At 45.5% G+C, this 25799-nt stretch overlaps 1 long non-coding RNA gene and 1 other non-coding gene across 3 annotated transcripts; both read left to right on the top strand.

Annotated features, from left to right (window-relative positions):
- LOC102124490 (uncharacterized) lies at positions 1-25768 on the top strand. 2 transcript variants are annotated; one of them, XR_012415174.1, is made up of 3 exons: positions 1-129; positions 15440-15568; positions 24536-25256. It is a non-coding gene; the product is annotated as an uncharacterized lncRNA (long non-coding RNA). The 2 variants fall into 2 exon arrangements; XR_012415175.1 differs by lacking the exons at positions 1-129; positions 24536-25256 and adding exons at positions 25431-25522; positions 25636-25768 and having other exon boundaries at positions 15438-15568.
- On the top strand, positions 14562-14631 carry LOC123574999 (small nucleolar RNA SNORD77). The gene has a single exon (XR_006700170.1). It is a non-coding gene; the product is annotated as a small nucleolar RNA SNORD77 (small nucleolar RNA).
- Positions 25769-25799: the final 31 nt, after the last annotated feature.

The raw sequence follows: 25799 nt of genomic DNA, 5'->3' as shown, positions 1-25799 counted from the left end.
AGGAACAAGGATGACTTTCCCAGGAGCCTCTTGCATCTCATTAGCTAGAACTGGGTCCCATGTCCATGGCAGAAGGATTGTGGAACCACGATTGGATTAGGCCATCAGGATGCCCTTCCTGTGGCTAAGGTGGGGGCATCTTGCCCTGAAGCACAGGGCTATGTGGGGGAGAGTGGACACCTAAGTCAGGGCTCTGGTGGGAAAGGGGAGAAGGAGTGTGGGCCACAGTGTCCGACACACTGTTATTTCCACACTGCTGGTGCAAAGGCAGGGTGGTTAGCAATGCCGTGCTGTGTGAGAGCTGCTTTGTTAGTGGAAGGATGAAGAGCAGGGAGCAGTGGAATGGGGCTGGAGGGCTTGGCAGGGGCATGATCAGGGTGTTTCACAGTAGGCAGGTGGGCTTCATCCAAGAGGCCAGTAGTGTTATACAATATAATCGTAGGTGGTTCACAGAAGAATATTTTTATGTCGATAGGTATATGTTTATTTTTTATTTTATTTTATTTTTTTTTTTGAGACAGAGTCTCGCTCTGTTGCCCAGGCTAGAGTGTTGTGGTGCAATCTCGGCTCACTGCAAGCTCTGCCTCCCGGGTTCACACCATTCTCCTGCCTCAGACTCCCGAGTAGCTGGGACAAAACAGGCGCCCACCACCATGCCTGGCTAATTTTTTTGTGTTTTTAGTAGAGATGGGTTTTCACTGCATTAGCCAGGATGGTCTCGATCTCCTGTGCTCATGATCCACCCACCCCGGCCTCCCAAAGTGCTGGGTTTGCAGGCATGAGCCACCATGCCTGGCTGGTATATGTTTATTCTTATGTGTATTTTAAAAATAATTAGTGAGCAGAACACAAAAAACACTAGTCATAAAGAGAAAGATTGGTAATTTGAATTTATTAAAATGAAGAACTAATCAAAAGATAGCATTAAGAGAGAAAAAAGGCAAACCATAGAAAGGGAGACTATATATGCAATCCCCATGTTCAACAACGAGCCCTTGTCAAAAATACATGCAGGCTGGTGGCTCATGCCTATAATCCCAGCACTTTGGGAGGCTGAGGCAGAAGGATCACTTGAGCCCAGGAGTTGAAGACCACCCTAGGCAACATAGGGAGACCCTCATTTCTCCAAAAACAACTTTTTGTTGTTGTTTTGTTTTGTTTTGAGACAGAGTCTTGCTCTGTCACCCAGGCTGGAGTGCAATGGCGCAATCTCAGCTCACTGCAACCTTCGCCTCCCAGGTTCAAGCAATTCTCCTGCCTCAGCCTCCCAAGTAGCTGGGACTACAAGCGCCCGCCACCATGCCTGGCTAAATTTTGTATTTTTAGCAGAGGTGGGGTTTCACCATTGGCCAGGCTGGTCTTGAACTCCTGACCTCAGATGATGTGTCCACCTTGGCTTCCCAAAGTCCTGGTATTACAGGCATGAGCCACTGCGCCCAGCCCAAAAATTGTTTTAAAAAGTACCTGGGTGTGGTGGCAGGCACCTGTAGTTCCAGCTACTCATGAGGCTGATGTGGGAGGATCACTTGAGCCCGGGAGGTCAAGGTTGCCGTGAGCTATGATTGCACCACCACACTCTAGCCTAAGCAACTGAGTGAGATTCTATCTTAAAAACAAAAACAAAAAATGTACATACACCTACACACCCACACATTTATGTGGGAGATTGGAGAAGACACAGTGTATAATTTGTGGCAAGCCCCAGCAGGGTCACTGGGGTTCTGGAACAAACCCATGCCATCTGGAGAATCACCCTTGGAAAAATACATGCATACACCACAATACTACAAATCAATAAGGAAAAAACAGACAACTAAATTAAGGGCAAGAAACATGAACAAGCGCTTCACAGAAAACATGAACAAGCACTTCACATCCAGTTGACTGATAAACATAAAAAGTCTTTCAACCTCATTAGTCATTAGGGAAATACAAATTAAAACCACAATGAAATACCACTTTACACTAATGAGAATAACTAAAATTAAAATAACTGATGATATCAAGTGTTATTGAGGATACCAAACAACCGGAATGCACATTCAGTGTTCTGGAGGGGGTAAATTGGTATAGTCATCTTGGAAAACTATTTGGCAGTGTCTAGTAAAATTAAACAAACATAATCTATGACCCAGCAATTTAACTCTTAGGTGTTTACATCCAGAAATGCATAAATGCGTATAATAAAAGACACCAACAAGAATGTTTATAGCAGCACTATTCATAACAGATTCAACATGGAAACAACCTAAATGTCCATCGCTGGTGGATGGAATAAACAGATTGGGATGTGATTATACAATGGACTACTATATATCAATGAGAAAAGTAAACTATTGCTACATGTAATAAGATGGATTAATTTCACAAACATAATGTTGAGGGAAAGAAACCAAACATAAAATAATACACATGGTAGAATTCATTTTGTTTATATGAAAAGCTCAAAAGTTGGCCGGGCGCGGTGGCTCAAGCCTGTAATCCCAGCACTTTGGGAGGCCGAGACGGGCGGATCACGAGGTCAGGAGATCGAGACCATCCTGGCTAACACCGTGAAACCCCGTCTCTACTAAAAATACAAAAAACTAGCCGGGCGAGGTGGCGGGCGCCTGTAGTCCCAGCTACTCCGGAGGCTGAGGCAGGAGAATGGCGTAAACCCGGGAGGCGGAGCTTGCAGTGAGCTGAGATCTGGCCACTGCACTCCAGCCCGGGCTACAGAGCAAGACTCCATCTCAAAAAAAAAGAAAAGCTCAAAAGCAGGTAAAGAATCTACTCGTGTTCATAGCAGTATTATTTACACTAAGCAAAAGGTGGAAGGGACCCAAGTGTCCATTGATGAATGTATGGATAAACAAAATATGGCATATAGATGCAGTGGAATTTGTTTATTATTATTATTATTTTAGAGACATAGTTTTGCTCTTGTTTCCCAGGCTGGAGTACAATGGCGCCATCTTGGCTCACTGCAACCTCCATCTCCTGGGTTTAAACCGTTCTCCTGCCTCACCTTCCTAAATAGCTGGGATTACAGGCATGTGCCACCACAGCTGGATAATTTTGTATTTTTAGTAGAGATGGGGTTTCACCATGTTGGCCAGGCTGGTCTCAAACTCCTAACCTCAAGCGATTCACCCACATCAAGCTCCCAAAGTGCTGGGATTTCGGGTGTGAGCCACTGTGCCCGGCAAGATGCAGTGGAATATTATTCGGCCTTGAAAAGGAAGGAAATCCTGTCACATGCTATACCATGGCTGAAACTTAAGGATATTAGGCTATGTAAAATAAGCCAGTCACAGAAAGATGCATACTGTATGATTCCACTTATATGAAGTACTTTGAGAAGTCAGATTTACCGACACAGAAAGTAGAATGGTAGGTCAGGCACGGTGGCTCACGCTTGTAATCCCAGCACTTTGGGAAGCTGAGGCGGGCCGATCATGAGGTCAGGAGTTCAAGACCAGCCTGGCCAACAAAGTGAAACCCCATCTGTACTAAAAATACAAAAATTAGCTGGGCATGGTGGCGTGCACCTGTAGTCCCAGCTACTCGGGAGGCTGAGGCAGGAGAATCACTTGAACCCAGGAGGTGGAGGTCCCAGTGAGCCGAGATCCTGCCACTGCACTCCAGCCTGGGTGACAGAATGAGACTCTGTCTCATAAAAAAAAAAAAAAAAAAGAGAGAGAGAGAGAAAGAAAAAAGAAAAAAGAAAGTAGGATGGTAGTTAGTAAAGGCTCGGGAGAAAGATAATGGGGATTTGTTTAATGGGTACAGAGTTTAAGTTTTGCAAGGTGAAGAGTTTTGGAGATTAGTTGCACAACAATGTGAATGTGCTTAACACTGCTGCACTGCACACTTAAAACTGGCTCACATGGTAAGTTTTATGTTATGTGTATTTGACCACAGTTAAAAATTTAAAAAGCAGGTAAATGAGTCTATGGTGATAGAAGAAGGATAGTGGTTACCTTGGGGAGAGAGATTGAGAAGAGGAATAAATGGGGGTTCTGTGATACAGATAATTTCTACTTTTTGAGCTGGGTGAGTTCACCAAGTTGTATACTAGGATTTATGTTCCTTCATGTCTGTATGTCATTAAGAGACACATGGTGACGTGTTGCCCAGATTACCTTCAAGGAAGGACCTGCTGCCTAGCTGCATAGAGAGGGCAGCAGACAATACCAGCTTTCAGTTCCTTCAGAGCCTGCCTCAGCTGCAGGGCTGCCTCACCTGACGTCATGCCCTTCCTGGGGTAGCCCACATCTGATGACTGAGCAAGGCAGAGGTATAAAGGTCCAGACATCAGGGCTTTTCTAGAGTGACCTGCTGATTGGCTGAGCTTGGTCGAGCCTGCAGCACAGGTTGACTTTCCCTCTGCCCAGTCCTGCTTTCTCTTCCTTCCTTTCACAGGTATGGATCCTTAATAAACATTTTGCATCCCAAACTATCTCACCATCTCCTTCTTGAGAGTCTGGTCTTCTACAGCTGCTGCCAAAGTAGATGAAAAAGGAGATGGTAAGATGGGGTTTGGAACTGGATCACCACCCATCTGGCGATGAGGATCCCATTAGTGGAGGTGGGCAGAGCACAGGCAAATGGCAGCAAATTGGGAGAATGTACCACTAGAATTGGATACTCTAAGGACACAATGTACCAGGTACTTGATATTATGGAGGGAGTAGTAGCTATGAGGATGATGGAATTGGTGGCTATTGCCAAGCTCCATGGATGTGCTACAGGATAATAAACAACTTAGGGCCAGTAACAGGCTATTAAAATCCAGGTTATGGGGCCAGGTGCAATGGCTCATGCCCGTAATCCCAGCACTTTGGGAAGCCAAGGGGGGCAGATCACCTGAGGTCAGGAGTTTGAGACCAGCCTGGCCAACATGGTGAAACCCCATCTCTACTAAACATACAAAAATTAGTCAGGCGTAGTGGCACATGCCTGTAGTCCCAGCTACTTGGGAGGCTGAGGCAGGAGAATTGCTTGAACCTGGGAGGAAAAGGTTACAGTGAGCAGAGATTGTGCCGCTGCACTTCAGTCTGGGCAACCGAGCAAGACCATCTCAAATAAATAAATAAATAAATCCAGGTTATGAAAAGGAAAAGGCCTCTTTGGTTTATATAAATAAGTCAACATCTCTTGCAGTGAAAGGGTGGAGAAAAGCAAGGACTAAGCCTAAGACTTAATAATCTAAGCAACTGACCAGGCGTGGTGGCCCACACCTGTAATCCCAGCACTTTGGGAGGCTGAGGCGGGCAGATCACCAGGTCAGGAGTTCAAGGCCAGCCTGGTTAACATAGTGAAACCCCATCTCTACTAAAAATACAAAAAATTAGCCGGGCATGGTGACGGGCGCCTGTAATCCCAACTACTCGGGAGGCTGAGGCAGGAGAATCACTTGAACCCGGGAGGGAGGCGGAGGTTGCAGTGAGCGGAGATTGTGCCACTGCACTCCGGCCTGGGGGACAGTGCGAGACTCCATCTAAAAAATAAATAAATAATAATAATCTGAGCAACTGACTTCAGAGACAGTTAAATGTCCAAATAAGGCACATCTCTTTTTTTTTTTTTGAGACGGAGTCTTGCTCTGTCACCCAGGCTGGAGTGCAGTGGCCGGATCTCAGCTCACTGTAAGCTCCGCCTCCTGGGTTTACGCCTCAGCCTCCCGAGTAGCTGGGACTACAGGCGCCCACCACCTCGCTCGGCTAGTTTTTTGTATTTTTTAGTAGAGACGGGGTTTCACCGGGTTAGCCAGGATGGTCTCGATCTCCTGACCTCATGATCCACCCGTCTCGGCCTCCCAAAGTGCTGGGATTACAGGCTTGAGCCACCGCACCTGGCCAATAAGGCACATCTCTTATGCTAAAGTCAAAGTCCTGGTTGGAAAAGCTTGGGACCCTGACACATGGAATGGCAATATCAGAGTGGATGCTCCTAAAGATTTTTCTTTTTGAGACGGAGTCTCGCTCTGTCTCCCAGGCTGGAGTACAGTGGCACGATGTTGACTCACTGCAGTGTCTGCCTCCAGGATTCAAGCGACTCTCCTGCCTCAGCCTCCCAAGTAGCTGGACTGCAGGCATGCGCCACCATGCCCGGCTAGTTTTTTTTTTTGTATTTTTAGTAGAGATGGGGTTTCGCCATGTTGGCCAGGTTGGTCTCGAACTCCTGACCATAAATGATCCACTCGCCTTGGCCTCTTCTGAAGATTTTGACTCCACAAATTCCTCTGAATCTTCTGAGCCTACAGAATTGTCCCACTCCTCCCTATGAAGAGTTACCACTCTCTTATGCAGTGCCTTTCTCCACAAAGCAACAGCTCCCCCACAGAATCTGCCCCCACATCCCCTCCTAGCCTATACTAGGTTAGCTGCAGCATAACCCAGCTGGAGAGGTGCTGGGTATGATGGGGTGGAAAGGGACTATATGCCACAGAAATAGCAAGACCTAGCCAGCATGTATTGTGAGGAGCCAGGGAGATACATGTGGAACTGGATTTTGAGAGTGTTTGATGAAGGAGAAGGAATATAAAATTGGATAGGGAAGAGTTTATTGACTTGGAAATCCCTCTTTTCCCCTTCCCTTTCTTTTCTTTTCTTTTCTTTTAAGATGGAGTCTCACCCTATCAGGCTGAAGTGCAATGGTGCAACATGTTGGCCAGGCTGGTCTCGAACTCCTGACCTTGTTATCCGCCCGTCTCGGCCTCCCAAAGTGCTGGGATTTCAGGTGTGAGCCACTGTGCCCAGTGGGAATCTCTCTTTCAAAATACAAGATTTAAAATCCTGGCAAGGACAATAGGAGATGGTACAATCTTACCACCAGGATGGATCCTAGAAGCATGGAAAAAGTGATGACCCATGCCAAAGAAAGCTTAAATGCTGGAACTGCTATGGCAGATAATGATGGTAGATTTAAAACACTCAGGGAAATGGGTGTGCCAGAATGGATAGACTGTAGGTAACCAGAGGATCTGCTAGCTAATTATGCCCCATGAGAAGGCCCAGAGAACACGTTTTCATCCGTTTTCTGTTGCTATCACTGCATACCACAGACTGGGTAGTTCATAAGAAGTTTACTTAGCTCATGGTTCTGGAGGCTGGGAAGCCCAAGAGCCTGATGTCAGGATCTGGTGAGATCCTTCTTGCTGTGTCATAACATGGCAGAGAACATCACATGGTGAGAGGGCAACCAGAAAGATTCTGGTTACCCTTGCTTGCTTTTATAACAAAGCCATTCCCATGATAGATAGAGCTTGCTTTTATAGCAAAAAAACAAAGCTTGTTTTTATTACAAAGCCATTTCCTTGATAAGGAACCTACTCCCATAATAATGACATTACTCCATTCTAGAGGATGGAACTCTCATTACTCCATATATTCATTCATGAGGGCAGAGCTGACATTAATCCATTTATGAGGGCAGAATAATTAAGTTTCTAACACACAGATTTTTAGGGGCCACATGTAAACCATAGCAACACATTATTTGTCAAGACCATAAAGAATTTGCTGCCCAGCATGGTGGCTTATACCTGTAATCCTAGCACTTTGGAAGGCCGAGGTGGGTGGATCACTTGAGGTTGAGGCAGGAGAATCACTTGAACCTGGGAGGCGGAGGTTGCAGTGAGTCAAAATTTTGCCATTGCACTACAGCCTGGGCGACAGAGCCAGACTCTGTCTCAAAACAAACAAACAAACAAAATATATATATACACACACATTAGCTGGGTGTGGTGGCAGATGCCTGTAATCCCAGCTACTCGGGAGGCTGAGGTTCGAGAATTGCTTGAACCAAGATCATGCCACTGCACTCCAGCCTGGGTGACAGAGCAAGACTCTGACCAGAAAAAAAAAAAAAAAGAAAGAAAAGAAAGAAATGATTTGCTGGTGAGAGGTTCACCAGAATCTCTAAAAAGATAAGTACTCTATTCTGTAGGCTAGGACTGATAATAGAAAAGACTAGTACAAAACTTGACTTACTGATAGCAGTGAGGATAATTGGACACTGAAACAAACAAACAAAAGGCCAGATGGCAGTGCTTAACTTCCGAAAGTTAGTCAATGGCAATTATCATCATGGCTGGTGAGGTTTGAGTGGCAGCCAGGAGGACCTGGCCAACGAAGAGTTATGGAGATGACTAATAGAGCAAAATGTCCCCGGGGCAAATTAGATGGGCAGTTGTTAAGGGTACTACTCAGCTTGTACTAGCAGAAGAAACTACGGAAAGATGACTAGAAGACTAAAGGCCATAGCTCAAGAAAAATTCATAATCCCTTTCCCAGTGTCTAGACTAGAGCCAGCTTCAGACTTGGAATCTCATGATTAAAGAGGTGGCTAGGTCCCTAGGAGGAAGGACCCTCAATACTATAAAAAGAACATGTGATAATGATCCTGTCAGTTCTTTCTCAAAGAGACCAATGGCAATTTATTTGGGTAACTGTGCACCTGGGAAAGAAAAATACCTAGACATATCAAGGTCTGTTGGATGTAGGGTCTGTGTTGACAATGATGCTGGAGGCCTGAAGCACCATCATAACCTCTCCTTGTTAGAGTGCGGGAAGCACATGGGGCCAGGTTGTAAGTGAAATCCTGTCTTGGGCCTGGCTTACAGTGCATCCATTGGGTCCTTGGAGCCACTCAGTGGCCATTTCCCAGTCTCTGAGTTTATAACCAGGATAGGTTTACTCTTGGGGGTCAAAAAAGGAAAGTGTTGAGAGTAGGTACAGCAGAAATTAGATCCATCCTTAGGCTATAAAGGATACAGGGATGTTGGTTTCTATCATATATCTGTTTAATTAATTATTCTTGACCCTATAGAAACCAAATGAATCCTGGAAGGTGACTGTAGACTACCATGAGTTCAACCAAGTACTATAGCCCCAATTATAGCCATTATGTAAGATGTAGTGTCTTTGCTAGAGCAGATTACTTTGGCCTCAGGAACATATTACACAACCACTGATTTAGCAAATGTGTTCTTTTCTATCCTAATCAGAAAAAGAAAAAGAGTCAGAAAAAAGTTTGCATTTACATGGAATGCGCAACAATATACATGTGAGGTTTTCCTCCCAGGGCTATGTCTCCCACTCTATGTAAAATACAGTCTGAAGAGATTTGGACCATCTCAGCCTTGTCCAACCCACCACTTACAGGCTGCATGTGGCCCAGGAGAGCTTTGAAACTTTCTTAAAACATTATTATTATTTTTTTGAGACAGAGTCTTGCTCTGTCACCCAGGCTGGAGTGCAGTAGTGCAATCTCAGCTCACTGTAACTTCTGCCTCCCGGCTTCAAGCGATTCTCCTGCTTCAGCCTCCCAAGTAGCTGGGATTACAGGTGCCAGTCACCACACCCCGCTAATTTCTGTATTTTTAGTAGAGAGGGGGTTTTGCAATGTTGGCCAGGTCAGTCTCAAACTCCTGACCTCAAGTGATCTGCTCACTTCGGCCTCCCAAAGTGCTGGGATTACAGGCGTGAGCCACTGTGTGCGCCTAGCCTTTTTTGTGATTTATTTTTTGGCTCATCAGCTATTGTTCATGTTAGTGTATTTTATGTGTGGCCCAAGACAATTCTTCTTCCAGTGTGGCCCAGGGAAGCCAAAAGATTGTACACCTCTGAACTATCTGGACATACTTTTAGAGTTTCATGCTGATTCATTGCATTGATGACAATATGTTAATGAGCCAGATGAACAAGAGATGGCTAATACACTGAAGGTCTTGGTAAGACACAGGCACTTCAGAGGGCACTCTGTAAAGATTCAGGGACCTTCTACATCCATAAAATTTTTATTTTTTATTTTTTTGAGATGGAGCCTCGCTCTGTCGCCCAGGCTGGAGTGCAGTGGCACGATCTCACTCACTGCAAGCTCCGCCTCCCAGCTCCTGCCTCAGCCTCCCGAGTAGCTGGCATTATAGGCACCTGTCACCATGCCCAGCTAATTTTAATATTTTTAGTAGGGTTTTGCTGTGTTGGCCAGGCTGGTCTCAAACTCCTGACCTCAGGTGATCTGCTCACCTCGGCCTCCCAAAGTGCTGAGATTATAGGCATGAGCCACCGTGCCAAGCCCCAACATCCCTAAAATTTTTAGGAGTCCAGTTGTCAGGGACATGTTGGGATATCCTCTTCAAAGTAAAAGACAAATTATTGCATCTTAAACCTTCTCCCACAAAAAAGGAAGCACAATACCTGGTGGATCTCTTCAGATTCTAGAGTCAGCATATTTTACACCTAAGGACACTGCTCTAGTCTATATACCAGGTGTCATGAAAGGCTGGCAGCTTTGAGCAAGGCCTAAAGCAGGCCCACAGCATGACAGAGCTTTCCAGTAGATACAGGCTACAGTGTAAACGGTCCTACTCCTGGGACAATACAATTCAGCATACCCTATGGTGCTACAGATTATCAGAAGTGGGAGAAGATGTTGTGTATAATTTGTGTCAAGCTTTGAAAGTGGCCTTGGGGCTCTGGAGCAAGACCCTGCCATCTGCCGTGAAGATTTAAACACCCTGTTGAAAAATAACTCTGGGCCGGGCGCGGTGGCTCACGCCTGTAATCCCAGCACTTTGGGAGGCTGAGGTGGGTGGATCACTTGAGGTCAGCAGTTCGTGACCAGCCTGGCCAACGTGGCAAAACCCCGTCTCTATTAAAAATACAAAAATTAGCAGGGCATGGTGGTGTGCCCCTGTGCTCCAAGCTACTCAGGAGGCTGAGACAGGAGAATCGCTTGAACCGGGGAGGAGGAGGTTGCAGTGAGCCGAGATCACATCAGTGCAATGTAGGCTGCGTGATAGAGTGAGACTCTGTCTCAAACACAAAACACCACAAAAAAACAACTCTGGTATGCTACTGGGCCTTAGTAGAAACAAAATGGCGGACCATGACCAAATGACTACACAGCTGAAATTTCCCATGATGGTTTGAGTTCTCTCAGAACAGCCAATTCGTAAAGTCAGCAGTGCGCAGCAACACTCCATCATAATAGTGATGTGATATGGGCCAGGCGTGGTGGCTCACGCCTGTAATCCCAGCACTTTGGGAGGCTGAGGTGGGCAGATCACTTGAGTTCAGGAGTTTGAGACCAGACTGGCCAACATGGTGAAACGCTTTCTCTACTAAAAATACAAAAATTAGCTGGGTGTCATGGTGCACGCTTGTAATCCCAGCTACTTGGGAGACTGAGGGGGGAGGATCAGGTGAAGGTTGCAGTGAGCCAAGAGGGTGCCACTGCACTCCAGCCTGGGAAGACAGAGCGAGATTCTGTCTCAAAAAAAAAAAAAAAAAATTGATGCAATATGTCTAGTATCAGTCACAAGTAGGACCAGAGGACCTGGGAAAGCTGCATGAGCAGGTAGCCCAGACTCCTATGGTCCCTACCACTGTAGAACCAATTACTCTCCCTCAATTCATGCCTTTGACTTTATGAGGAATCTTATATGAAGGAGCTGAAGCAGGAGAAAAAAGCCTGTGCTTTTCTACAGTAGGTCAGCTTAGTATACAGGTGCAGGAAACAAGTGGGCAATGGACAGCATTACTCTGAGATAGTCTTGAAAGACAATGATGAATGGGAATTCTCCCCGGAGCAGAACTTTGAGAGGTGCACCTGGTGATCCACTTTGTATTGAAAGAAAAGTGACCTTAAACTAGAATATACATATATAGATTAATGGGCAGTAACAAATATCCTGACTGACTGGTCAGGAGACTGGAAGGAAGAATATTGGCAGATTGGAGACAAAGAGATCTGGGGTAGAGCCACGTGAATGGACATATGGGAGCAGGCCTGAAGTTTAAAGATCTTTGTGTCACATGTTAATGCCACCAGAGGACATCTGCTAAGAAGGCTTTACGTACCAAAAAGACAAAAATGACCCAGCCAATTGACCTTAGCCAGCCTCTGTTCCCTGCCATTCCAGCACTAATGGCACATGAATGAAGCAGCCATAGTGGCAGAGATGAGGCTACCCATGGATCAACAGTCTGGACCCCCAAGGCCATGGTGGCTCACGCCTGTAATCCCAGCACTTTGGGAGGCCAAGGTAGGCGGATCACCTGAGGTCAGGAGTTCAAGACCAACTTGACCAACATGGCGAAACCTTGTCTCCACTAAAAATACAAAAATTAGCCAGGCGTGGTGGCAGATGCCTGTAATCCCAGCTACTCCAGAGGCTGAGGCAGGAGAATCTCTTGAACCCAGAAGGCGGAGGTTGCAGTGAGCTGAGATTGTGCCATTGCACTCCAGCCTGGGTGACAGAGCGAGACTCCATTTTTAAACAAAACAAAACAAAACAAAAAAGTGGATTCCCACTCACCAAGGCTGATCTAGTTACTGCCTCAGCCAAATGTCCAGCTTTCCACTAATAAAGACCAACTCAGAGCTCTGGATATGGTACCATTCCTTGAGGAAACCAACTGGCCAGTTGGTGGAAATTTGACCACATGAACCCCTTCCCTCCTGGAAAGGCTAGAGGTTCGTTTTCATGGGAATAGGTACATATTCCAGGTATAGGTTTTGCCTTTCCTGCCCACTGGGTCTCAGCCACCACCACTAACCAAGGGTTTATGGAGTGTTTTTTTTTTGTTTTTCTTTTTTTTACCTTGAGCCGTTTAAGAGTATGTTGCCAAAAACAAGCCCTGTTGCCCACGAGAATACTTTACTGTATGTATTTCCTACAAACAGCAACATTTCCTTATATAAGTATAATACAACCATCCAAACTAGGACATTGACAATGATGTTTTACTATAGTCGCATCCATGTACTCCACTTAAGTTTCACCAATTGTCCCAATAATGTCCTTGCAAAAGAATCCAACCCAGGATCAAAATATTGCTTTTGGTTTTCATCCCTTTTAGTCTTTTTTAGTCCGGAACAGTTCCTCAGTCTTTCCTTTACTTTCATGACCACTTTTGAAGATAATAGGCCAGTTATTTTATAGAATGTCCCTTGATCTGGGTTTGTCTGATGTATCCTCTTGTCTAGATTCAACATGGTGAAGATATTTAGATCAAATGAAAACTATGGGCTGGGTGCGGTGGCTTATGCCTATAATCCCAGCACTTTGGGAGGCCAAGGTGGGCACATCACTTGAGGTCAGGAGTTCGAGACCAGCCTGGCCAACATGGTGAAACCCCGTCTCTACTAAAAATACAAAAATTAGCCGGGTGTGGTGGCATGTGCCTGTATTCCCAGCTACTCAGAAGGCTGAGGTAGAATTGCTTGATCTCAGGAGGCGGAGATTGCAGTGAGCTGAGCTTGTACTGCTGTACTCCAGCCTGGGCGACAGAGCCAGACTCTATCTCAAAAAATAAAAAAGAAAGAAAGAAAACAAAGGAAAAAAACAAAACCACGAATCCACCCCCAATACTTTCAATTCCAGTCTAATGCCACAGGGTTTATTCTAGTTTCCTCATTACTATATTCTTTCATTTTAAATAGAAACTTTGCTCCCATTATTCTCAAAATATTTACCTATTTGATCAATCTCTTGTCCTGCCCCTCCGTGAACCGTTTCCTTACCTAGCTTGGACTCTGACATTCTCAGGTGGGCAGCTACAGTCACTACCCCTACTTTCCTATGGAAACTCTCCTCATGCTTGGGGTCCAGCACCCCATTCTTACCATCACCAATCCCCCTCTCCACACCACGGACTCCCTCTGCATTCCGTTGGGCTTTCATACTCTGAGCCCAGTTGTGAAATGGGACTTTTTACAACCAAAAGATTAGGAATGTGCACTATAAATTGTGACTCTGATGAAATCAGTCACATGTCTTCATATAGGCATGAGGACCAAATTAACTATATTCTGAACTTAGTTGGGGTTCTAAAAGGACCTGCTGGACACGCATGATGGGTCACACCTGTAGTCCCAGCACTTTGGAAGACTGAGGTGGGTGGATCACTTGAGCCCTGGAGTTCGAGAATAGCCTGGGACAACATGGCAAAACCCTGTCTCTATAGAAAATACAAAATATTAGCCGGGCGTGGTGGCACAGACCTGTCCCAGCTACTTGGGAGGCTGAAGTAGGAAGATCGCTTGAGCCAGGGAGGTTGAGGCTGTGGTGAAGCATGATTGTGCCACTGTACTCCAGGCCAGGTGACCGAGTGAGACCCTGTTTCAAAAATATAAATATAAGTATAAATGTAAATAAATGAATAAGTAAAAGTACCTGCTATGTTTTAGTATTTAATATACTTGGAACTTATTTTTGTATGATATAAAATGGAGGTCCAATTATTTTCCTGATAGATAATATCATAATCATTTATTATATAATCCATCCATTTCCCACTGAATTAAAATTGCACTGTTCACATTTTATGTTCTTAAAAACAGATATCTATTCCTGGATTCTCTTTTCTATTCCACTGGTTTATTTGTCTATGCCCAGGCCAATATTATATTGATGCTATTGTGGTATCCTTATAGTGTCTTCTGAGATCTAGTAAGCCAAGTGCACCCTTAGCGTACTTCTTCCTACATTTTTTGGCTATTTCTAAGTACTTTATTCTTTCCAAATAAATTGTCAGATAATTTAATCCAATTAAAAAGAAACCTGTTGGATACTATGACAGTTTCATTGTTCAGCAAATTGAATCATGAAGAGATGTATACCATCTGTCTGATGTATCTGGGGTGGTTGGGAAAAAAAAAAATGTTGGGATTACATTGGAATTTCTTTCTTTTTTTTCTTTGCCCCAGCTGCTGGGATATAATAGGAATTTTATGAATTTTATACAAATTTGTAGAGTTGTCCTTTTTGTGATAGTGTCTTGATATTCAAGAAAGAAACAATGAAGGTCATACAATGCCTGCTCATTATTCAGATCTTGATTCATTTATTTCCCCAACATATATATTTGAGCACTACTACAGGCTAGGCACTATTCTAGATCCTGGGGATTCAACTAGCAACAAAACAAAGTTTCTACTTTTTTGAAAAAGCAAAAAGTAGGGGGAGACAGGTAATAAATATAAATACACATGCACATATATATGTAAATAAAGATGTAATATGTTAGATGGTATTAAATACTATGGCAAAAAATGAATCCAGCTAAAGGGGATATAGTGTGCTGGGAGGAGGGTTGTTTTTTTATTTAGTGCAAAAGATGAGGCCGGGCGCGGTGGCTCAAGCCTGTAATCCCAGCACTTTGGGAGGCCGAGGCGGGCGGATCACAAGGTCAGGAGATCGAGACCACGGTGAAACCCCATCTCTACTAAAAATACAAAAAATTAGCCGGGCGCGGTTGTGGGCGCCTGTAGTCCCAGCTACTCGGGAGGCTGAGGCAGGAGAATGGCCTAAACCCAGGAGGCGGAGCTTGCAGTGAGCCGAGATCGCGCCACTGCACTCCAGCCTGGGCGACAGAGCGAGACTCTGTCTCAAAAAAAAAAAAAAAAAAAAAAAAAAAAAAAGATGATGTGGTGATATTTGACACAGATATGAAGGACATGAAGGAGTCACCTGTGCATTCTCAGATGGGAGAGACAGCAAACACAGAGGTGGGAGTGTGCTTGGTGTGTTATGCTGGCAAAGGAAGAGCAGGCAGCCCAGCATGGCTACAGCACAGTGAGTAGCTGGGAGAGGGGCAGGAGGTGGAGATAGAAAGGTAGCTGGGAGGTGCCATACTGAGTACAGCCATGGAGACCACTGAGTACTGTGGCTAAATAACTCAGAGAGAAGGGAAATTACCTTGAATTTTGAGCAGAGGAGTGACATGATCTGATGATCTTAACAAATCATTCTGGTGGACAGGAGTGGAAGTAGGGAGACCAGTTAGGACTCTGGCTTTGTCTTGCCTGAGATGGGGGTGGCTGGGAGGAGGGTGGGGGCTTGGGGGGTGAGAGATGGGGGATTCTGATCTGCCTGGCTTGCGTGCCACTGCAGGCCACCAGAGGGCACTACACATACGTCCTTGGTGAGGATGAGCTGTGACAGCCAGTCCTTCCCTCACCCTCCCCAAATGACAGGTTGTGATACCTTCTTATGCAGTAACCACCCTACCCACTTTGCTACTAGAATTTATATTCTGGTCCAGACTATGACATGCCCATACTCAAAAGACGAACCGTGGTAGTACAAGCACCATCTGAGTCTCTGTGATTGCAGTCATCTAATGCCACAGTCTTCCTTTGTTTCCAGGACCCTCCTATCTCTCCATGAACCTCTCCCATACACTTACCTGCATCAACTGAGTGCATTAATGTAGCTGGAAAAACAGGTTTGCTGAATGTGACTGGAGTTCTTTGCCATTTTGTCATTTCTTTGCCATTATGTCTTTCTTTGCCATTATGTCTTATGGGAACACTGCCTTTTAAAACCTGTAGTGCTGAATGAAAAGAGTGTTTTTAGACCAGACGCGGTGGCTCATGCCTGCAATCCCAGCACTTTGGGAGGCTGAGGCAGGTGGATTGCTTGAGCCCAGGAGTTCGAGGCAAGTCTAAGAAACATAACAAGAGGCTGTCTCTACAGAAATTAGCCGGGCGTGGTGGTGTGTACCTGTAGTCCTAGCTACTGAGGAAGCTGAAGTGGGAGGATCACTTGAGCCCAGGAGGTTGGGGTTGCAGTGAGTCAAGATTGCACCACTGCACTCCAGCCTAAGTAACAGAGCGAGACCCTGTCTGTACAAAAATACAAAAATTATCCAGGCATGATGGCGGGTGCCTGTAATCCCAGCTACTCCAGAGGCTGAGGTGGAAGAATCACTTGAACCTGGGAGGTGGAGGTTGCAGTGAGCCAAGATCACACCATTGCACTCCAGCCTGGGTGACAGAGCGAGACTCCATCTCAAAAAAAAAAAAAAAGGAAAAAAAAACCATACGCACATGTGGTTAGTATGTGCTGTATTGGACAGGGCAGGCTTACAGTGTGTGGAAGAATGTCTTATCATCTCCCCAGTATTCATGCTTCTCTTTCTTTCATTATAGAACTCCTCCTCCAAGTTTAACAATGCACATGAATATCCAGCTTGAGACACCATTTACCAACCTCTCTCAGTTAGGTGTGGCCATATGTGTTTGTTTTCTATTGCAGTGTGACAAATGACCACAGACGTAGCAGCTTAAAACAACACCCACTTATTATCTCAGAGTTCTATACGTCAGAAGTCTGGGCTTGGTTGGGTTCTCTGCTCAGGGTCCCAAAAGGCTGATAGCAAGGTGTCCATGGACTGGGCTCTTGTCCGGAGGCTCTGGGGAAAAATCTACTTTTAGACTCATTCAGTTCGGCAGAAACCAGTTCCTTGTGGCTATAGATCTGAGGTCCTGATTCCTAACGGGCTGTGAGCAGCAGGGGCTGCTCTCTGTTCCCAGAGGCTGCCGGGACACTTCATGTGGTCCCTACATCTTTCATTTTCTTTTTTTTTTTTTTTTTTTTTTGAGACAGAGTCTCACTCTGCCACCAAGGCTGGAGTGCAGTAATGCTATCTTGGCTCACTGTAACCTCTGCCTCCTGGGTTCAAGCGATTATCCTGTCAGCCTCCCAAGTAGCTGGGATTACAGGTGCGCACCACCACACCTGGTTAATTTTTGTATTTTTAGTAGAGACGGGGTTTCACCATGTTGGCCAGGATGGTCTCGAACTCCTGACCTCAAGTTGTCTGCCCTCCTTGACCTTCCAAAGTGTTGAGATTACAGGCGTGAGCCACTGCACCTGGCTGGTCCCCTACGTCTTCAAGGCAGCCTTGGTGCAGTGTCTTTCTCATGCTTGGAATCTCTCTCTGATGGTTAATTTTAGGTGTCAACTTGACTGGATTAAGGAAAACCTAGAAACCTACTAAAGCATTTTTTTGAGTGTCTCTGTGAAGGTGTTTTCAGAGGCAAAAACTATCTATCTATCTATCTGTCTGTCTGTCTGTCTGTCTGTCTGTCTGTCTACCTACCTACATATCTATCCTTCGTGTTGGTTCTGCCTCTCTGGAGAACGCCGATTAATACACTGTCTTCCCCTTCTGCCCAGCAGCCAGAAAAACTGTGATTTTCAAGGGCTTGTGATTAGATTACACCCACCTGGATAATCCTTTTGCTTTATAACAGAACATGAGCTCATGTTGATTTCTACCTACCCTCAAAGAGGAAGAAAGGGATTATACCAGGGCAAAGATCACAGGAGAATTCTTAGAATTCTGCCTCCTATGCCATGTGATTAAATTCTAGTCAACAAGAAGTTAATGGCAACTCTGTTCTTACAGTTGCGCAAGTCAAAATACTGGGTGTCCTCCTTGACCTCTCACTTCTCACACCTCACTGGTCAGTCAGCAAATTCTGTCAGCTCTGCCTGCAAAACACATTCAGCATTCAAGCACTTCCCATGCCCTCCTATTTCCCAGTGCTGGGCAGGTCACCATCATGTCTCATGAAGATTAGTGTAACTTCCTAGCTGGCTTTCTCCCCAGCATTCTTTTCTTTTCTTTTTTTTTTTTTTTTTTTTTTGAGATGGAGTCTTACTCTGGTTGCCCAGCCCAGAGTGCAATGGCATAATCTTGGCTCACCGCAACCTCTGCCTCCTGGGTTCAAGCAATTCTCCTGCCTCAGCTTCTCGAGCAGCTGGGATTACAGGCATGAGCCACCATGCCCAGCCATTCTGTTCTTAATACAGCAACCAGAGTGATCCTGGTTTGGCATATGCCAAGGCATGTCCCTTAGCACTCTTCAGTGGGTCTCTATCTCATAATAAAGACCAACATCCTTAATATGGACCACATGATTCTACTTTGGTCTCCATATTAGGTTTGTGATTTCAAAATCCTATCACTCTTCTGGCTGGGCATGGTGGTTCACGCCTGTAATCCCAGCACTTTGGGAGGCAAGATGGGCAGATCACTTGAGATCGGGAGTTCCAGACCAGCCTGTCCAACATGGCAAAACCCCGCCTCTACTAAAAATACAAAAATTAGCTGGCACAGTGGCACATACCTGTAATTCCATGAATTTGGGAGGCTGAGGTGGGCAGATCACTTGAGGTCAGGAATTCGAGACCAGCCTCGCCAACATGGTGAAACCTTGTTTCTACCAAAAATACAAAAACTGGCTGGGCGTGGTGGTATGTGCCTGTAGTCCCAGCTACTCAAGAGGCTAAGGCACGAGAACCACTTGAACCTGGGAGGCGAAGGTTGCAGTGAGCCGAGATCTCACCACTGCACTCCAGCCTGGCGACAGAGCAAGACTCTGTCTCAAAAAAAAAAAAAAAAAAAAAAAAAAAATCCTATCACTCTTCTCCTTCCCTTCACTGTAGCCTCATAAGGCTCCTTGCTGTTCTTTAAACATGTCAAAAAGTGCTTTAGGTCTTTGGTACTTGCTATTCTCTTTGCCTAGAATATTCTTCCCCAAGATATCTACATGGCTAGCTCTCATTTCCTTCATGTCTTAATTCAAAAGTTGCCTTTCAGCCAGGCAAGGTGGAGCATGCCTGTAATCCCAGTACTTTGGGAGGCTGAGGTGGGAGGATTGCTTGAGGCCAAGAGTTCAAGACCAGCCTAAGGAACATAGGGAGACCTTTTTTGGCTCTACAGAAAATAAAATAAATAGCCGGCTTGGTGGCACATTTATGTAGTCTCAGCTACTTGGGAGGCTGAGACAGAGGATACCTTGAGCTCAGGAGTTTGAGGTTGCAGTGAGCTATGATCGCGCCACTGCGCTCCAGCCTAGGTGACAGAGTAAGACCCTGTCTCTAAAAAAATAAAAAATAAAAAATAAGCCGGGAGCGGCAGCTCACACCTATAATCCCAGCACTTTGGGAGGCCAAGGTAGGCGGATCACTTGAGGGCTGGAGTTCGAGACCAGCCTGGCCAACAGGGTGAAACCCGGTCTCTACAAAAAAAAATAGCTGGGCGTGGTGGCGTGTGCCTGTAGACCCAGCTACTCAGGAGGCTGAGGCACGAGAATCCCTTGAACTCGGGAAGCAGAGGTTGGAGTGAGCTGAGATCGTGCCACTATACTCCATCCTGGGCAACAGAGCGAGACTCCATCTCAAACTAAACAAACAAACAAACAAAATTCAGCTGGGCGCAGTGGCTCATGCCTGTAATCCCAGCACTTTGAGAGGCTGAGGCGGGTGGATCACCTGAGGTCAGGAGTTTGAGGCCAGCCTGACCAACATGGTGAAACTTGTCTCTACTAAAAATACAAAATTAGCTGGGTGTGGTGGGGGGCACCTGTAATCCCAGCTTCTCCGGGGAGCTGAGGCAGGAGAGTCAACTGAACCCGGGAGGTAGAGGTTGCAGTGAGCTGAGACTGCGCCACTGCACTCTAACCTGGGCGACAGCAAGACTTGGTCTCGAAGAAAAGAAAAAATTCAGGCTAGGCATAGTGGTTCATGCGTAGCAGGATGAGCCGCAGACAAAACTCCTCAGACACCGGATTAAAGAAGGAAGTGGTTTATTCGGCCAGGAGCATCGGCTGACTTGCGTCTTAAGAGCCAAGCTCCCTGAAAAAGAAATTCTTGGCCTTTTTAAAGGTTTACAACTTTAAGGGGTCCATGTGAAAGGGTTGTGATAAATCAAGCAAGCATGGGAAACGTGACTGGGGGCTACATGCATCAGCTAACAGAACAAAGTTTTACAATGCTTTTTTTCTTTTTTTTTGAGACGGAGTCTTGCTCTGTCGCCCAGGCTGGAGTGCAGTGGCGCGATCTCGGCTCACTGCAAGCTCCGCCTTCCGGGTTTATGCCATTCTCCTGCCTCAGCCTCCCGAGTAGCTGGGACTACAGGCGCCCGCCACCTCACCTGGCTAGTTTTTCGTATTTTTTAGTAGAGACGGGGTTTCACCGTGTTAGCCAGGATAGTCTCGATCTCCTGACCTCGTGATCTGCCCATCTCGGCCTACCAAAGTGCTGATATTACAGGCTTCAGCCACCGCGCCCGGCCTACAGTGCTTTTTTCATAAAGTGTCTGGAATTTACAGATTACACAAGTAGTTTAGGTCAGGAGTTGTTGACGTTATTATTATTACTTGTTTTAACTCCTAGGGCCAGGTGGTGGTGTCAAGGTTGTCTGGCTATTTATCTTACTTTTGTTTTTTTTTTTCCAACTTTTTGCTTTGTATCTTTCCTCCAAGATGTGGGGAGGAGGGCAGCAGGAGTAGTAGTGGTCTCCTTCCTTAATGCCAGTAATCCCAGTGAGGCTGAGGTGGGCAAATCATTTGAGCCAAAGGAGTTTGAGACCAGCCTGGGCAACTGGGCAACATGGGGAAATCCTCATCTCTAAAAAATACAAAAATTAGCCCAGTGTGGGACATGTGCCTGTAATTCCAGCTACTTGGGAGGCTGAGGTGGGGAAGTTGAGGCTGCGTGAGCTGTGATAACACCACTACATTCCAGCCTGGGTGACAGAGTGAGACCCCATCTCCAAAGCACAACAAAAATTTACCTTTCTAGTGAGGCTTCTCGTGGCTACACCACTTCATATTCTCCTACCCTGCTTTAGTGTTTTGCACCTTAGTACTTTTCACTGTGCAACATACTAAAGATTTTTTTTTTTTTTTTTTTTTTTTTTTTTTTTTTTTGAGACAGAGCTCTGCTCTGTCACCCAGGCTGGAGGGCAATGGTGCGATCTCGGCTCACTGCAACCTCCGCCTACCAGGTTCAAGTGATTCTCCTGCCACAGCCTCCTGGGTAGCTGGGATTACAAGCACGTACCAACACGCCCAGCTAATTTTTGTATTTTTAGTAGAGACAGGGTTTCACCATGTTGACCAGGCTGGTCTTGAACTCCTCACCTCAAATGATCCATCCGCCTCACCCTCCCAAAATGCTAGGATTACAAGTGTGAGCCACCACTTCTGGCCCACACTACAGATTTTAATAACGCATCTTGTTTATCTCTCCCACCAAAATGTAATCCATTAGCACAGAGATTCTCTCCCATTCCCTCCCTCTCCTCCTCTTTTGTTCATTACTGTATCAACTTGGCATGTGGTAGGCGCTCACAAATGTTTGTTGAATTAATAATACGGTGAGAGGGAGATGATGAGAGTCAAAGCATTCTTTTTGGCCGGGTGCAGTGGCTCACACCTGTAATCCCAGCACTTTTAGAGGCTGAGGCGGGTGGATCACCTGAGATCAGGAGTTGGAGACCAGCCTGGCCAACATGATGAAACCTTGTCTCTACCAAAAAATAAATAAATAAATAAATAAATTTTTAAAAAAATTAGCCGGGCGTGGTGGCCCATGCTTGTACTCCCAGCTACTTGGGAGGCTGAAGCAGGAGGATCGCTTGAACCCGGGAGGCAGAGGTTGCAGTGAGCCAAGATCATGCCACTGCACTCCAACCTGGGCGACAGAGCAAGACTCCATCTCAAAAAAAAATTTTTTTTTTCAGTAAGAGACAGGATTCCAGGCTGAGGTGTAGTGACACTATCATAGCTCACTGCAGCCTTGAATTCCTGGGCTCAAGCCATCCTCTTGCCTCAGCCTCCCGAGTAGCTGACATTACAGATGCGTACCACCACACCCAGCTAATATTTTTATTTTTTGTAGAGACAAGGTCTTGCTATGTTGCCCAGGCTGGTCTCAAGGAGTCTTCCTGGCCTCAAGAGGTCCTCCTGTCTCAGCCTCCCAATGAGCTGGGATTATAGGCATGGGCCACCATGCCTGGCTGGGAGTTGGAATATTCTAAGATCATTATACTGTTTGGGAGGGAGGTGGTGATACTGATTAACTTTAGAGTTTGTTAAGCTAAATGTGCATGCTGTGCTTTTAAGGGACACCACTGAGAGAACCGAAATGGAACTATGACTTCAATGTGGATGGGAAGGGAAGGGCAAAAAAGAAAATTTGATTAAGCCAATGGGAGGCAGGAATGAAGAAAAAGCAGCAAAGATACAATAAAAAGAAAGCACAAAGCTTCCTGATTCTTGTGGAATAATGGCAGGTGCCTAAAATCCCTTCACAGTCCTTCACAAACCATACAGATTGACAACGAAAGCAAATTAAATCACCCCATCCCTCACGGCGTCACTAGGAGACAAGGCATACCTCAAACTTCAATTTACATGTAAATGGGGAGATAAATATCTGAAACCAGCAGAGCTAGGTCTAGAGCTCACTTCTGAACCGGAAAGTCAGGTGGGTTGTGTGGAAGACAGCAGAGTGCAGCCAGGTCCTGGAGGTGGCGGCACACTGATAACATTGGCTAGAATTAGCCCCAGAGGACCCTATCCTGAGACTTGGTGGATCAGAGAACTGTCTACTGAGTAATTTAAAGAAACATTCGTGAATTAGCAATAGCAGAAACAACATTCTCTGATCACAAAATGCAATACAATGACAAATTAACAAAATTAGAAGCAAAAAGACTTTTCGAATTTTTTTTTTTTTTTTTTTTTTTTGAGATGGAGTCTCGTTCTGTCACCCAGGTTGGATGGAGTGCAGTGGTGCAATTTCGGCTCACTGCAACCTCCGCCTCCCAGTTCAAGCAATTCTCAAGCTTCAGCTTCCCAAGTAGCTGGGATTACAGGTGCCTGCCACTACATCCAGCTAATTTTTGCATTTTTAGTAGAGACGAAGTTTCACCATGTTGGCCAGGCTGGTCTCGAACTCCTGACCTCAAGTGATCTGCCCCACTTGGCCTCCCAAGGTGCTGGGATTACAGGTGTGAGCCACCCTGCCCGGCCTAGAAATTTTAAAGAACTAGATTAAGCAACTCTTGAATCAACAGGGTAATGCAAACCAAAATTGCAGAATTTCATAAAATAACAATAATGAAAACACAGCTTATCTGAATCCATGACGTACTGCTTACAGTTGTCAGGAAATGTATCACATCAAATACATATATCAGTAAAAGTAAACATCTACTAAAAAGTTAGGAAAAAAGCAAAGTAAACCAAGAGAAAGTAGAAGGTAGGAATGAATATAGACATAAATAGAAATTAATGAGTTAGGGCTGGTGGCAGTGGCTCACGCCTGTAATCCCAGCACTTTGAGAGGCTCAGGCGGGTGATCACTTTGAGCTCAGGAGTTCGAGACCAACCTGGGCAACATGGTGAAACCGTGTCTCTACTAAAAATACAAAAATTAGCCAGGCACATGGTGGCACATGCTTGTAATCCCAGCTACTCAGGAGGCTGAGGCAGGAGAATCACTTGAACCTGGGAGGCAGAGGTTGCAGTGAGCTGAGATTGCACCACTGTACTACAGCCTGGGCAACAGAGTGAGACTCCATCTCAAAAAAGAAAAAAAAAAGAAAGATAGAAATTAATGAGCTAGGAAACAGGAAAAATGGTATTTGGAGCTGGAGATGGCATGGGCACTGGTAGAACCATTCTGGCTGTGGTGAGGAGGTGACCCCTGCCCGGTCCAGGAACTCTCAACTCTCCCTGCACCCTCCTTGGCTCCAGCCTTTGAAGCATGTCTGCCTGCCTCACTCCTAGTTTCCTGCGTTTCCTCGTCCTCTGCCCCTCTCCACACCATTGAAGGCAGAAGAATGGAGTGTTCCCCTGTGCCAGCTGTCCACGGGCAGTACCAATGGGCAGAAGGCAGTTAGGTCTCTGATTCGCCTCTCTTGTTTTTCCATTCCACCTCCCCATCCTCCTCCATAAGAAGACTGGATGCCTGTGCTAATGCAGAGATTGAGAGACCCCAACATAAACCCTTGCTTGAAGGATCTGATGCTTCTACTGGAGGAATGGATGAAAATGACCATGATAGGGAAACATGTTCCATTTATGTATTTATTTATTGGTGGTCTTGCTGTGGTGTCCAGGCTGGCCTCAAACTGCTGGACTCAAGGGATCCTCCTGCCTCAGCCTCCTGAGTAACTGTAATTATAGGCCACCACTCTGGGCTCTACTTCTTGGAATGCAAAAACTACCGAGATTCTGGAATTCTATCATGGTCCAGAGAATACAGGATGGAGTGAAGCCATCTGTGTCCACAGCAGAGAGAGAGATGAAATCTTGGGAAAATGGGAAAGGAGCCCTGTTGAACGTTTGCATTAAAATTGTTTGTATAAATTGATGCCCGCATCAACATGGACAAATATAATCATTATGCTGAGTGAGAGAAAACAGACTCAAAGGGCTACATAATGTATGATTCCATTTATGTGACATTCTGGAAAAGGTAAAACCTTAAAGTTACCAGCTGCTGAAATTGGGGATGAAGAGTGCTGAAAAAGAGGCATGAGTTATAATTGAATATTGATTGTGGTAGTACTTATACTACAGTGTATATATGTCAAAAATCATCATATTGTACAGTTAAAATGGGTAAATTTTATTGTATGGAAATTAGGCCTAAATAAAGTTTTTGTTTGTTTGTTTGTTTTTGAGAAAGGGTCTCACTCTGTCACCCAGGCTGGAGTGCAGTATCATGATCTCAGCTCACTGCAACATCCTCTGCCTGGGCTTAAGTGATTCTTGTGCCTCAGCCTCCCCAGGAGCTGAGACTACAGATGTGAGCCACTACGCCTAGCTAATTTTTGTATTTTTAATAGAGACAAGGTTTCACCATGTTGCCAGCCTGGTCTTGAACTCCTGACCTCAGGTGATCCACCCGCCTCAACCTCCCAAAGTGCCAGGATTACAGGTATGAGCCACTGTGTCTGGCCATAAATTTGATTTTAAAACTAAAAAAAAACTGTGTAACTTGATGCAAATAATTTATTTTTTTCTCTGTCTTTTTTTTTTTTTTCAAGACAGAGTTTTGCTCTTGTTGTGCAGGCTGGAGTCCAATGGTGTGATCTCAGCTCACTGTAACCTCTGCCTCCCAGGTTCAAGCGAGTCTCTTGCCTCAGCCTCCTAAGTAGCTGGGATTACAGATGCCCGCTACCATGCCCAGCTAATTTTTGCATTTTTAGTAGAGA

This window comes from Macaca fascicularis, chromosome 7 (genome assembly GCF_037993035.2).
Source record: "Macaca fascicularis isolate 582-1 chromosome 7, T2T-MFA8v1.1".
Lineage (NCBI taxonomy): Eukaryota > Metazoa > Chordata > Mammalia > Primates > Cercopithecidae > Macaca > Macaca fascicularis.
This window is presented reverse-complemented; position numbering and strand designations above follow the sequence as displayed.